The sequence below is a fragment of the Gasterosteus aculeatus genome, chromosome 4 (assembly GCF_964276395.1).
Source record: "Gasterosteus aculeatus chromosome 4, fGasAcu3.hap1.1, whole genome shotgun sequence".
Lineage (NCBI taxonomy): Eukaryota > Metazoa > Chordata > Actinopteri > Perciformes > Gasterosteidae > Gasterosteus > Gasterosteus aculeatus.
This window is the reverse complement of record NC_135691.1, coordinates 21,633,484-21,647,639: the sequence shown is the minus strand read 5'-3', so window position 1 is coordinate 21,647,639 and position 14,156 is coordinate 21,633,484. Positions and strand designations below refer to the sequence as shown.

Here is a 14,156-nt window from a genome sequence, read left to right as displayed (position 1 = left end):
GAGCCGTTTGGATGTGCTCGAGCACACGGAGTCTTGTTATACTTGGCGGAGACGTATGTTGTGGGCGGTGAAGTCCGGTCCGAGCCAACGATCAAACGGGCTAACGGCGAACATCGTGTACCGCTGATGGCGGCAGTCATCCAGGCGCAGTCTGCGCCTACGGATGCTATTTAGTACAAAAACACGATGGCGTTTGGTGGTCCGACCTGAGTAGAACCTCCACAACAGGTACGCAATCGCTATGTCTTAAAACAATGGCGGGAAGTTGAACTGTTTTCAGGGTGATAAGCCACGCCCCCTAATGCGAATGAGGCGATTCTTGCGTATTGAACACAAGTGGTCCCTCGAGAGCCCCCACTGCGTTTAAAACGTTTGGTGTGAACGTAGCATTAGAATAGTGACCTAAAACTGAAGACAGCAGTTCTCTTTCTCGGGGGGGGGGGGGGCGTAATAAGCCTGAGAGATAATTGATTTATGGGACTGTTTCAGAGGAGCAATGTGCAGCCATGGTGGAAAATGAGGGATTGGAACATATACCTCAGAAAAAGAGAGTTGACTCATAGTTTATTGGTTTCTTTTACCACGGAGGGAAACTTTCCTGAAAACATTTATTAATACTCGTAATCGTAATCTGTCCTGCTGCATTGGGAACTTTCGATCATACCATGTGACAATCCCAGTTGATTCTACTTTTTTGAGGTTGGGATGGGTTCCGCTCTAAAGAGCAGGAGGTAGCAGTTGGCATAAAAGTGGATATGGCTTGTGTGTCTACAGAATGAGACACACAACTGCCACTAAACTGAGGTGATGATCATGTTTGTGTATTGAGCTACACACTGGGTTGCTACAAATCCCTTTTTGTCTCCCTTTGCAGGATCCTTTTAACACTGTCGTGATGGAGGCTGATATGTGGACAGTGGAGTAAAGGAGCCAGACGAGTCCTGGTTTGATGTGAGTTCTACCCTCTTCCCCCTTTTATTCTACCTCTTCCTGGCACATTTCAGTTTCAGATTGGTTTTAAATTGATACAATCTTCAAATAAATCCGGCTCTGGATTGGGGCCGTGTCTGGGCTACAATTTAGTAGTCCGGCAAATAGTCCGGCCGACCGGTGCTGCGAGCGCCACACCGACGTATTCAACATATTCATGTCAGTGTGGAGAAATAACAAAATTTTGCCCCCCCCCTGTTGTAATGGTAGGGGAAACACTGGCATGGAATCAGTGTAGAGGGTTAAAGTAAAGATAGATTTGTGCAAAGATGTGTAGCATCTAGATGATTATTTCAATCAGCCTCTGTAACTCTAAAATGGCTGATTGACAAACTGTTGCCTTAATTATGATCCATTGAATAGGGCTTGAATGGGTTTTTAACAGGCCGACCTTCAAAACATTATTTCACTTTCCAATATTTGAAATAATTGGAACACACAAGTTTAATGTGAACGTTGCATGAATTCAAATTTTACATTTTTTTGTCTATTTACAAAACACTACCTGAACACCCACCATTTGGATCACATTAGGGAAGTCCAGCTATAGTTATTATATTGCATTCAAGATACAATTCAGAAGATACAAACGCACAATAAGGTAACGGAGAAGAAGCTCCCACAGTGATTATTTTTACCCCCTCCACACACAGACGCGGCTTACCTCCTATTTGTTGATATAAGACTTTGTTCCCTATTTAGTTATACGTATGTAATGTTTCTGATGGTATGGAGGCATGGGTTAAGAGCAACACACAGACGCATCAAACAAGAAACAGTGTATGCCAGCACTAATAGGTCAATAACAAATGTGAAGCTTTGCAAATCCATCAGATGCTACTGTCTTAGGAGGATGTGCAGCTGTCATGGACACTGTATTTATTACATATTCCTATTTACGCTTTGTTAGAGCAGGCTTAGACTTTCTATTTGAATCTCCATTTTTTAGATGCATAAAGCTCAGTTTAAGGGTGTTTGTGTTCAATTATATCAATAAACACTCGCGTTTAGAAAGAAGTTGGCAGCTAGAATTTGGCATTCCCTTAATTTTGACTTAATTTTATTTTGCTGCTTTAATTCCCACTTAAAAGGCTTTGTACTTAATTATCCGATTCATGTAGATATGTGAACATTTTTAATTGATGATGCGTACATTAAGTTATAATGGACAATAGTTTTTGCTTTCTTTTGCCTCTGATTGGTTTTATTATTTAACTTATTTTACCCTAATCTGCTACACTTTACTGAACTGTCCTTTGCTATAATACATTCTAACATACTCTATACTGAACTCTATTCTCTGCTACACACTATTATAGTGTGCTCCACTTTACTATACTGACCACACTAAAAATACTACAATACTCAATTTTCAACTACACTCTAGAAGTACTATATTATACTACACAAAACTATACTGTACAAGCAATATACTACGGTATACTAAACTATGCTATACCATACTTTACTATTCACACTATTTGAATCATTTATGTTATAGGAATTGAATGTATTGATCTTTTACATTGTTCATTCTGTACACATGACATCCATTGTAGTCGGTCCATCCCGGAGAGGGATTCTCCTCTGACGTTCTCCCTTAGGTTTCTTCCCTCTTTTCCCCATAGAAGGGTTTTTCATTTTCTATGTGCCGATGTGAGGGTTTTCGTACCGAAGATGTCGCGTGTGTACAGACTGTAAAGCCCAAAATCGCAAATTAGTAATTTGCGATTTTGGGCTATACAAAATAAAATGAATTTAATAATACTAAACTGCATTTTACACTGCAGCACACTAGAACATACTATATATATATATATATATATATATATATATATATATATATATATATATATATACATATATATATATATACTATAATACATGGTACTGTATTATAGTAGACTGTAGTAGACTGAAGGTACTGTGCTTCCTAGATTCCCTCCTCTCCTCCCATGCTTCCTCCTGGTGCCTCCACATGCTGCCTCTGCTCTCTTTGTTCCACCTTATTTGGGTGTGTGCTCATGTGTGGATGCGGGTGTGCACCACGAGAGCGTTTTGAGGATGGGTCGGATCTCTCGGTTTACTCCCCCACACCGCCTTCCCTCTGCGACAGTAGCGCGTGCGTGTCTGTCAGTCAGCAGCAGTGTTTGACGCTGTTGAGTGTGAGCCCGTATTTGTGTGCGTGCCTTTAAACGCGGCGTGCAAATGAAGAAAGGGGGGGTGCGTAAGTGAATCTGTGAGTGGGAGTATGCTCTGGTGGGGAAAAAGGGGGAACAAGACAGAGAGAAAAGCACACTTGTATGCTGCTTATGCATATAGACATGTTTGTTGCATTCCTCTGTGTGTGTGTGTGTAGACATATACACACACACACACATACACACACATGTACACGGAACTCCAGGGACCAGCATGTTCATTATTCTTCCTAAAAGAACCATTAAAATTTCATCAGTGCATTGCAATCTGTAGCAGGGCGGGGGGTAGGATTGTGTGTGTGTGTGTGTGTGTGTAGGAAGGGGAGAGAGAGACTCGGTAGTGTGAGGGGAGGGAGCTCGTATCCGCTGCTCATTCACCACTGCCTGCCTGCCTCTCTCTCCTCCTCTTCTTCTTTTTCATCATCTTCTTCTCTGGTGGCTCCACTCCTCTGCCGTGTGCACGCCCGATGCGCAGATTACGACTTCTCTCATGATGTGAGCCGCCAGCATCCCTCCCCTCCCACTCCCTCCCTCCCTCCATCCATCCCACCTCATTCTACTACTGCTACTACAGCCACTGCTGCACCTCCTCTCTCTCACACACACACACTGGCACCGGAGGAGGCTGTCCCTGAGCTACGGGAGGAGAGGGCTGGGGGGCGTGGGGGGAGAGGGTGGAGAAGGTGCAGTTGGATGCTCAGGGAGGAATCTTTTTTTTTTTTTTGCCCGTCTAGGTTTGGATGTGTGATGCACGGAGAGCGGGATAAGTCCCATTCACAAGCTCCAGAGCCGGCGGCGGATTGGAATACGCATTTGAGTGGAACCGTCCGTTAAACTATAGAGTGCGGATGGAAATTTAAAGGTGAGCTTTTGATTCACTGCCTCGTTCTTTGGTGACTTAACTTGTTGATTAGCTTGGCGAGAACCCGTGCGCTCTGCGCGTTTCCTTCAACACACAACTTTGTCAAGTTTTCTGTTTCGACCCTTCCTCCTTTTTTCTTTAATTGGACTGATCCAGCGCTGCTTGCAAAAGAAGTGAAGCTCATTAGCGCTTTTCTTTTTTCTCTCACATTGATCAGAAACGTGTGGGAATCAGCAGCAGCGTTTAAAGGCAGCGGGGAGTGACACAGCTAGCGAGTGCACACGCGTATGCCGCTTTGTTTTGCCGGCACAAGCGCCAGTCGCCGTCTCTCAGGTAGATCCGATGGCGCTAATTGCCTCCTAATTGGGTTTCCCCTCGGCCGGGGAGGTTTTTGGGGTCTGAGCAGCTTACAGCCGCAGATGAAAGAGTTTGCGGGGTGGAGTGTGTGCGTGTGCCAAAGTAGGGTGGAGTGTGTGTGTGTGTGTGTGTGTGTGTGTATGAGTGAGCAAGAGGGAGAGTGTAATACTGACGGTGGTTGTGAGTGTGTGTTTGTTTGTCTGGCCGACCATGCAAGTGTCTGTTGGAGTGAGAGAGAGTCTCAAGCCTGTGTGCGTGTGTGTGTGTGTGTGTTATTTGCTGGCCCATCTGTGGAGGTCTTGTGTGATGGATGGTGACTGATAGAGATGGTGTGAGGTGTGTGAAGGAGGAGGAGGAGGAGGATGAAGAGGAGAGGCATGTGGGATGGGGGGAGGGTGTCGGTAGGATACAGGGGGGATAACTGGTTTCCCATCTGTGTGTGTGTGTGTGTGTGTGTGTGTGTGTGTGATTGTGTGGCTCTCTGTGCTTCAGCAGTACATCACATAGCAGCTAATGGAATACTGGAGACTTGAAGGGTCCTCTCCTGCTCCCCTCCATCACCACGGCTCACCCCAGCCTCCACGCGTGATGCTGGGTGGGGTGCGACCCACCGGAGGGCTATCCTCGGTAGATCCTTCATGTGCATCAACATATCCTCAGCATGCAGACAGGCGATGCTCGGCCGCTTTGCTCTAAACACTGAAACACACACTGTGCACATCTAAGAGTTCTCTTGAAGTCACATGAGTCGGTACTCAGTTTGTCTATTCAGGAAGGTAGTAAACTGCTTTTTATTTACTTGTCATTCTCATTTGGATTTTACAAAGCACCACTCTGATTTAAATTTAATAAATGAGAGATTTAATTCATGATTATCATGGCCAACAAGCCAGCAAGCAAATAAAACAGCACATTTTGAATGTAAACATAATTCCTACTTGATTTGATTTAAAGTTTATTTTTAAAGTGATTTATGTTGCTGTAGCATATCTGTGCCACAGTCGTTTTGTTGCAGAACGCTGCCGCCGAGTGCATCTGTCACCCAACTGAAGACTTCCATTAGCTTTGTTCACAATGTCTGAAGGAATATGAGATCGAACCACTCGATGCCACTGTGCTAATTACAATAAAACTCCATTTTCAACAATCAGCTGTCTCAGCAAGGATTCCAAAGTCAATATTTCAAAAAAATAAAAACACTTGAAACAACACCTGGGTCCTGTCGATCAAATGTCCCGATTATCCAGCTCAAATTACCGAGATGATTGACATCAGGCTATCTCGGCTCCTCGAATGCGGAACTGCGCTCAAACCGTCTCGTTAGTTTGAACCAGATTTCAGTCATCAGGATAATCGTTTTACGTTAGAAGGCGGAAGAGTCGAACACCAGTATAACAGTATAACGACAAATAAACTTAAAGGAAGAGCATCGTTTTTCTCCGTTGACGAGCAGGAGATGATCATGAACACATATGATGAGATAATGTGTTAATTTGAATCATTTCTGTCGGATACATTTAAGGTACTTCCCTATATTCTTCCCATCAAATACTTTTTCATTGTTTGGGGAGTTTTTCCTGTGCCAATGTGAGGGTTTCACATGTGTACAGACTGTAAAGACCTCTGAGGCCAATTTGCGATATTGTGCGAAAATAACAAAATAACATTAAATGAATCATATAATCCTGGCAAAAACTGACACCGCCCCCCCCGCGAGGCTACAAGCCTGACAAAGTTTTGCAGACAAGTTAACGTTATGCGTGTTGGTAAAATGTAAAGGCTCATTTAAGTGCCTCGTCACTCTAATCAATCAGATTATATTTCTTTAAATGTGCCTGCTTGCAGGAGGTTTCACAGATGCATCATCCAATGAGAATAATCTCAACTCTTTCAGAGTATGTAGATGAAAACAAGCCCAAAGAATCTAATTGATACGAATGAATAGGATATATGTACTGTATCAGCTTATGTATCATATGTATGTGTAGATGACCATATAGCACTAAGAGTTCTATTATGTGTGTGAATGTGTATGAGAGAATCATTATATATCCATTATTCATAATCAGACATTTGATCAATTGAAGCAGTGAAATGTGGAACATTCAGAAGTTTATTAAGCGACAAATAAACCAACAGAACTTTATGAAGAGCACGACATACAGCGGCTTTCCAGATGTTCTCTGCATCGCGCCAGAGCAGGTTCAAGTTTTTCGATGTGTTGCTGTGGTGATTTAGACAAACCTGCTTCGGGGAACCGAAAAGCCTGATCTACGTCATCTCATCCTGAAAATGATCCGGCTAACAGTTGGAAGTTCAGGAAAACTAAAAGTAAAGTTTTTTAAATGGCTACCTGAGGTCGTTAAAGGTGTCTTTTCCTCTGTTGGCTTCATGTTGAGCTCTCCTGTCGGAGAAGTCAAAGGAGCCGTTGCATTATTTTATGGCCTCACTCTCCTCACTGACAGCGTCAAACTTGCAGAGAGAATGTTGTTTTCCCGCGGAGAGGAATGACGCGTATCCAGAGGTTACTACACTACGGATCAGAAAACCGCCACTTTGATAACATCTGCAACATCATATTTTGAAATGAACAAAGGAAACTGTACCTGCCAAAACGGATTAATAAAAGTCTGGAAGAATACAAGTCACATGAGATGATTTTCTCAACCAGTGGCTTATGTAAAGCGATATACATGCCCCCCTCCACACACACACACACACACACACACACACACACACACACACACTCCTCGCCCCGCTGTGAAGGGGGAAGAAAAGGATGCATTCAGCAATCAATGGTTGTAACGCTGCCTCGCTGTTATGCCTCATTTCTGCTGGGGCCTCGGAGTGATTTAGTGAGACCGCTGGTGGGGGGGTGCGTGTGTTTTGTGCCTTTGCTTTGTATATGTGTTTGAGTCAATGTTTGTTTTCCCCTTGTGTGTTGGCATGTTCAGAATGCAGGGCATGGGGATTAAGTGTGCGTAACAGCATAAAACCTATGGCTTTTGTTTGTGTGTGTGTGTGCCTGATTGTTATCCCCCATACACCCCTCTGGGACATAGGTTTACATATGCCCCCCTTACTTAGCTTCCGAATCTGTTTAATTTAACAGGACGAAGGCTCTCCACCCCCCTCCACCCCCCCAACACCACTTTGGGGCGGTGGCGTTTTAAATGGCAGCGAAATCGAGCCGCCATATATCACTTCAACAATTACAACCTCCACGGATCTATTGGCAGTAAAAGAGAGGTTTATGAAGCGCCGGCGAGGCGGGCTGGAGGGAAAACGCTCACAGAGGAGAGGCGTGTTGGTGTGGAGGGGCAAGGCGTGGTAAGGAGGAGGAGGAGGCGGAGGAGGAGGATGGGTCGGGGGGGGGGTGATTTGTGTCCTATTTCACTGTGCTGTGCCGCCACATATCTCTTTCTGACCCCAGTTGGGTTTGTTGTTCTGTGTGTGTGTGTGTTCATCAGGCCCACGTAGTAAATTTGCCAACAGACTCCCAAACCTCCCAAATGCCAGCATGTGTAATGAAGATGGATTTAATCTCTCTTCCCTCCTTCTCGCTCACCTTCAGAAACCTAAAAAAAAAGTAAAAAGCCCCCTCTCTCCTGATCCGCCACACCATAATGAGATTTGATGTTAATCCCGACACAATATCACAAGATTACACGCCTCCATAATGCTCGACACGGGCGGCGCCGGGCGGTGCAGAATGGGTTTGGCGAGTGAGGAGGACGCTTGGCTGGCTGAAGGCACACTCACGTAATATGAGTGTAATTGACTTGTAATGCAGCTTGTATGTAGATGAATGGAGGTGTTGTCTTTTCCTCGTCTCATCCTCCACACCTTTGAGCCCAGGGAGGCTGGCCAGGTACAACACGAGAGACAGAGACAGAGAGAGACTGTGGACGTTACTTCAGCTAGACGGAGAAAGAGACTGATGGAGCAAGGGCGATGGATTGCCTGGAGAGGCTGTGTGTGTGTGTGGGGGGGGGTGGGGGGGGGCGTTATTTATTTCCACACTGATGTACAATTCCTGTGATTAACGAGAGGTGAGAGTAAGGAGGGAGGGAGGGAGTTGGCTAAAGAGAGGCGGGAGGCATCCACCTTTCGTAAAGTGAGAGACATAAAAAACGGCATCTGAAGCCATTTGTGTCAAATAAATTGTGAAATCCACTGTAGATTGAAAGTTCCATAAGAATTATTCAGGAGTCTCAATTGAGTGAAACAATGACATTTCCAGACTAACATTACAAGAAGCGAAGAATTTACATTTGAGATGTTTCATCTTTTGGACTTGTTCACACATATGGGTTAAAACTAGATATTGTTCATTGCGGCAACGTTTCTGGTCCCCCGTGGATGTATGCGGTTACCGCCCATAACGCTGCTGTGACCAATAGTATCATCCGGTCCCCCCTCAGTGAACACTGAGCATTGTTTCCAAGGTTTTCACTGCTAGCGCCGGCTCAGCTCTCGACATGTCGTTGAAAGGGAATGGAAATACTATTTATTTCATTTAATTTTTTTGGAATGCTGGAAAAGCTCATTTCTCCTACTAAATGAATCAGAGACTAAATGTCTCCATTAATGAGGGACCAGAAGTGACACTTTGGTTCAAACATAATTTACAATCTCTCTTTTGAATGTAACTAAGAAATGGCTTGTAGACAACAACAACAACAACAACAACCTTTCTGCCTTTAACTGAGTCGATTTAAGAATCCTCCCTCATGTGTTGGTGTGGCGGTATCAACTATTTACAAGAATGTAGTGAGGCCAAGCGGCTAAATACAGGGCTTCAATCTCGACCTTCAGACCTTCAGAGTGCCCTCATCACCAGACCAACGCATCCAAACACTCATCCCCCCCAGCCCCATTAGACACAGAGAGGAAGATTAGCATGTTGTTCATGCTGACCTCTTGTTCTGTTGCTGCATGTGGATGATGCATGCTGATGCTGGTCATACTTTTACGTAGGTGGGCAGCAGTGGGAGTTTTCGTTGAACTCTTGGTTTAATGAGTCTGTGTCTCTTTGAGTAATGCTATTTCGTGCCTTATTTCGTGCTTTCTTTTTTTACATTGCACTACGTGGAGCGAAAAACCGATGGGACAAATAAAGTTGACCAAAATTTTACCGCGCACGCAGCAACACACATCGGTGGCTCAAATATCAGGGAATTTGAATTTATTTGGCGTTGTAGCCATGTTGTTGGCTGCAATCTGGTGGTTTGTGGGGCCCAAAGTCGTCGATGGGGGTGGCCTACTGGGGATGGACAACATTGGTTACATTCTGTGAAGCAATGACATAGCTGAAGGTCCACCCCCAGGACATTTTGGTTTAAGTCAAGTGCGGGCCATGCAGCCCACTTCGACCGAACGCGGGCCAGACCATTACGGTCGATGGGAGGTGGTGGCGGTGCGTCGGACCGGCGAACGGTCGGATTCATGTTCTTCTGATTGTGACCTGTAGAGCCTTCTAGGCTTTCAACCATTCAACCACAAAACTATTATGCCTCTATGACTGTCCATGAACCACAATATAGCCTAATTAATAGATTTGACCAAGGTAGGTTGATTTGACATTTTGATTACAATGGGTTTAAACCAATTCTTAACTAAAACTTTTAACCTATTTTGTTAATAAGTTTATTCTTTAGAGCACTTAAGGATTTATGTTATTTATATTCCCCAAAAAATCTCTCAAGATTAGTTAGGGCGAAATCATTTTCATTATTCAAAGCCGCCCACCACACGTTCCATCAAACAAAAAACGGCAACAAATAAAGTGCTTAAACAGATGCAAGCGAGTTGGCCGCAAGCGGCGAACAGCTGTTCAGGCAGCCGGCGGTCCTTATTGGCATCAATGAATTAATGTTTAGTTGAAAAAACTATACTGTCACGGGATTCCGTCAGAATCTTTCTAAATACCGTGATATGAATTTTTAGCCACACCGCACAGCCCTACTCTTACATTTGTTTTCACCTGGTAGTTTGCTTTTCATGCTCCCTGTGGCTGTTGCATTTCGGCATTCCAGTGGTCAATCGAAGGTGAATGTAAGCTTTAAAAAATTCTCATCTTATAATAGAAATACCGCTAAATTCTCATCTTAACTTTAGCGGTATTTCTTGTTTAATTAATAAATCTTTCTGCCAGTGTGAGATTTAAGGTTTTTGCCAGGTACTGTTTTGGTTGTGAAGGTCCCGATGTCACTCGTGAGTCATTTTGCTGTCACTGCCAAGCACTGTGTCATCTCTGGGAAAACAATAAACAGCCAAGTGCTGGGAGAATGTCAGGCCCGGGCGAGTGTGCGGAACAAAACAAACCGACATCGCGACATGCATTCCTCAAGATAATGACCTGCTCCTTCTCGTTGACAGTCTTCACAATAGCGCTTACCCTGTTAAAGAGAGCCAGGATACCTGCAGCAAAAACACACACACGGGCACACACACAAGCTACCACCATCCCTCCACAGTTTCCCTGACAACGGGAAAAGCCAGGGTAGCGTTTGGTGCAAATTTGGTGCAGATCAATGCAAATTAGATGTACTGTAGCTACTATCACTCCCGTTTTTTCTTCTCACTTCATTAATTTCAAACTATCATCAATTTTTTATCTGAAAAACTGCATTCACGTATGAACATATAATTTATTTTCCCCTCAACTATACACAAGACTGATTTTTTTTCTTCATTTTGACTGATTGACTCCCTCAATCGAAATATTGATCTTATCTGCCGAACAACCTACTTCCATCACTACAATCAACAGCTACATTATGCTTATTTAAAGAAATATCTAATATAATATGACATTATCTAATCAGAAAAGGACTTAAGTTAACTGTTTTTCTAACAAATATATTTGATTGTATCTCAACCTGTAAATGTTCGATCTCATTTTTACATTTGTATCAGTCTTTGTATTCTATGTGCGTTGATGAGTGAATGGTACAAATCCTTATTCTTGAATATAAAATATATACATTTAAAATATTTAAAGCTACCTTGTGATTGACAGGCAGGTACCACACCGTTGTCCTTGTTTAGTTCTTAACGTTTTCATTGTGAGTTTTTAGTCCAGGAGGTAACATTTTGGTTCTTATTCAGCATTAATTCTTATACTCGCTTCACCTCTGGTTGCTAAAAAGACAAGACGGTTGTGGCCAAATACCAAGATGGGCGACGAAGAAAAAAACAAGATGACGGCCAAAAGAAACAGACGGCAAAGGCCAAAATGACAAACTCAAGGCTTCCACTTCCGTCTGGTTGGAGCTCAGTTATGTTTTATTGCATGTTGTAGTAAGTGTCTCGCATACTGTTGTGGCTGGTCAGAGCTTCCTTCCTCCCACTTAGTGGCCACCCCAGACAGAGAGGAAGGAGCATTTTTCTCACCACCATAGCATGCTCACTATGTATTAGTTCGCTTTAGCGGATGCAGCAACCTGAAAAGTAAACACACTGCTCTCTTCTGAAGCCTTAAAGATTCACAGCGTCTGCACACCTACTCATGTTCTATCCACACGCTTATGGCCCCAGCAGGCTGTTTTTCAGGAATCAGGAACATTTATTACGAAAATATGATAGACATACAAGGAATTTGACTTGGCGTTGGTGCATAACATCAGACTGTAAAATGGACAACAAGACAGATAAGACAACATAGTGCAAAAGGAACTAAAAATAAAAGTTCAGAATAAAAAACGGGGATGATATTGGAGGCCTTGAAGCTGGCTGGTGGCATGTCTGCAGGTTGGTGGAGCTGTGGGGGAGTCAGGATAGAATCAGCGATAGAATCTCACATTTTAGAATTCATTAATCTAGATTAATTGCAAATAAAACTTTTACTGACTAAATTGTTATAAATTAACGAGGAAATTGTTATAAATTATCAGTTTTCCAATCCTTAATGTGTAGCAAGGGATCCCTCTTGTATTTATTATATCAATATTATTATTGGCCCATTGTGGAGCAAAGTGTGGTGAGGCCATTGCGATTGTCCTAATTATTGAAAATATTCCTTTTACTTGCTATTACCATTTCTGTCCAAACATTCATAGTGGACACCGGATATCTATAGGGGAATACAACTTCCCACTCTGTATATTTACAAAAAAATAGTTTAAAAGGCTGAGAATGTATTTGTCATTTGAGCCATATTGTGTGTTTTGTTGTGTCAGGATACTCATAGAGGCTGATATAGGGATGTTTATATTGAAGGAAGGGCATTATGGCATTATGGCATTATAGTATTTTGATGTGATGGTGGGACTTTCCTTATGTCTGACCTCTGACCTATCGGGGTGATAATTTACGGCGCACGCCCGCCCAACCCCCTGCTCACCCTGAGGAAATCAGGCTCGATCTATGGCCATCATTTGCATCTCGAATTAAGGCAGCAGTGTGCCGTTACTGCCGGGGGCCCCATGAATCAAACTTTATTGACCACTTGGAGAGTTACAGACACCCGTTGAATACCAAGTGCCGGAGAAAGGCCACTGTGCGAGGGCAAATGTCGACCAGCTGTAGAGATTAAAGATGGGATCATCGGCATCTCTCAACAAGTTGAGATGAAATAGGCCCTCATAAATATGGAGATATCCACTACTTCCAAATACCCTTATATAGTATATAACGTATAATGTATTTATAGCTGATAGGGGATTAAAGTCCACATTAATATTCTTTCCAACAACAATTACTAGAAAATTCAAGAAGTCTTTGTCTTTGTCATTCAATCCATATATAGAAATTGAGAAAAATATGGGGAAATATTGACGAAATGTGCTGTGTAGTGTAATGTGTAGTTTAACTTAAGTATTATTGTTTTTGTTTTTTATCTCAGATCATATTTATGTGGTAATTATTTACACAGTTTAACGTTGCCATTACTGACTGCTGTCAAGCTCTAAGAGGTTATTTCATTTTCTGTCAGTGTAACCCCTGGCAAACGTACCCAGCTGCAGCTAATTACCCATAATTCTCTGTTGGCCAAACATAGGTAAAACTCTTGACGAGTGACTTGGCACGTAACTTTTTTATTTTAATTTAGTTTGAGGTTTATCTCCAAAGAATTCATATTTAATCTGAAGTCTAAAAGAAAGAACTTGCAGTGTTTCCCCCCCATGAATACACACGTGTCTGTTTGTGGCGATCGGGACGGAACTCTGATGTCCACAGAGATCAGTATATAGTTGTAAACGTAGGGGGACGCGGCACGCCCTTTAATTGAATGGCAAGGGTTACTCTTGTCTGATGGTGTTCATGCAGCGAACACTATTTCATCAGATTACATTCAGCGAATACTTGATTTATTATGCTGTATATGCTTGACAGAAAATACAGGCAAAGAGTTTAGTTGGTAGAACATAATAGACCGTTTTGGCAGTCAGTCGGAAATCATTAGTCATTAGCAACACAGCTGCTCACTCAAAATGCCGTCCATAAAAAAAGCCTGTTGCAATTCAAACATTGGCAGCCAGATATTTTCCTCAACGTGTTCTCCCTATTGTTACGTTTAAGAACAAATAAAGAGGCAACCTGTTGGAAAAAAGTACAATAACTAACAATAATATCTCTGCACCCTCTTGCAATAATAACTGTGCACGTCATGTCAGCCTGTTTAGGCTCCGGCTCCTGCTTTTGGGACCGTTTGCTTTCATGACGTTCTATAAGTAAAAGTTTGTAGAATTGAAATTGCTGCAGTGAACTGCATTATTGACGCTTAGCGAGAGACAGACACA

General features: G+C 42.9%; 1 protein-coding gene across 5 annotated transcripts in view; it reads left to right on the top strand.

Moving 5' to 3' along the window:
- The window catches only part of nav3 (neuron navigator 3), a 333,028-nt gene that overhangs the window by 86,721 nt on the left and 232,151 nt on the right, over positions 1-14,156 (top strand). For 3 of the 5 annotated variants that reach the window (XM_078101055.1, XM_078101049.1, XM_078101047.1), the window contains exon 2: positions 875-951. The gene's annotated coding sequence lies outside the window, so the exon portion shown is untranslated. Of the gene's footprint in view, positions 1-874; positions 952-3,925; positions 4,054-14,156 lie in introns of all 5 variants that reach the window. The other 2 variants (XM_078101054.1, XM_078101048.1) reach the window with 1 other exon arrangement.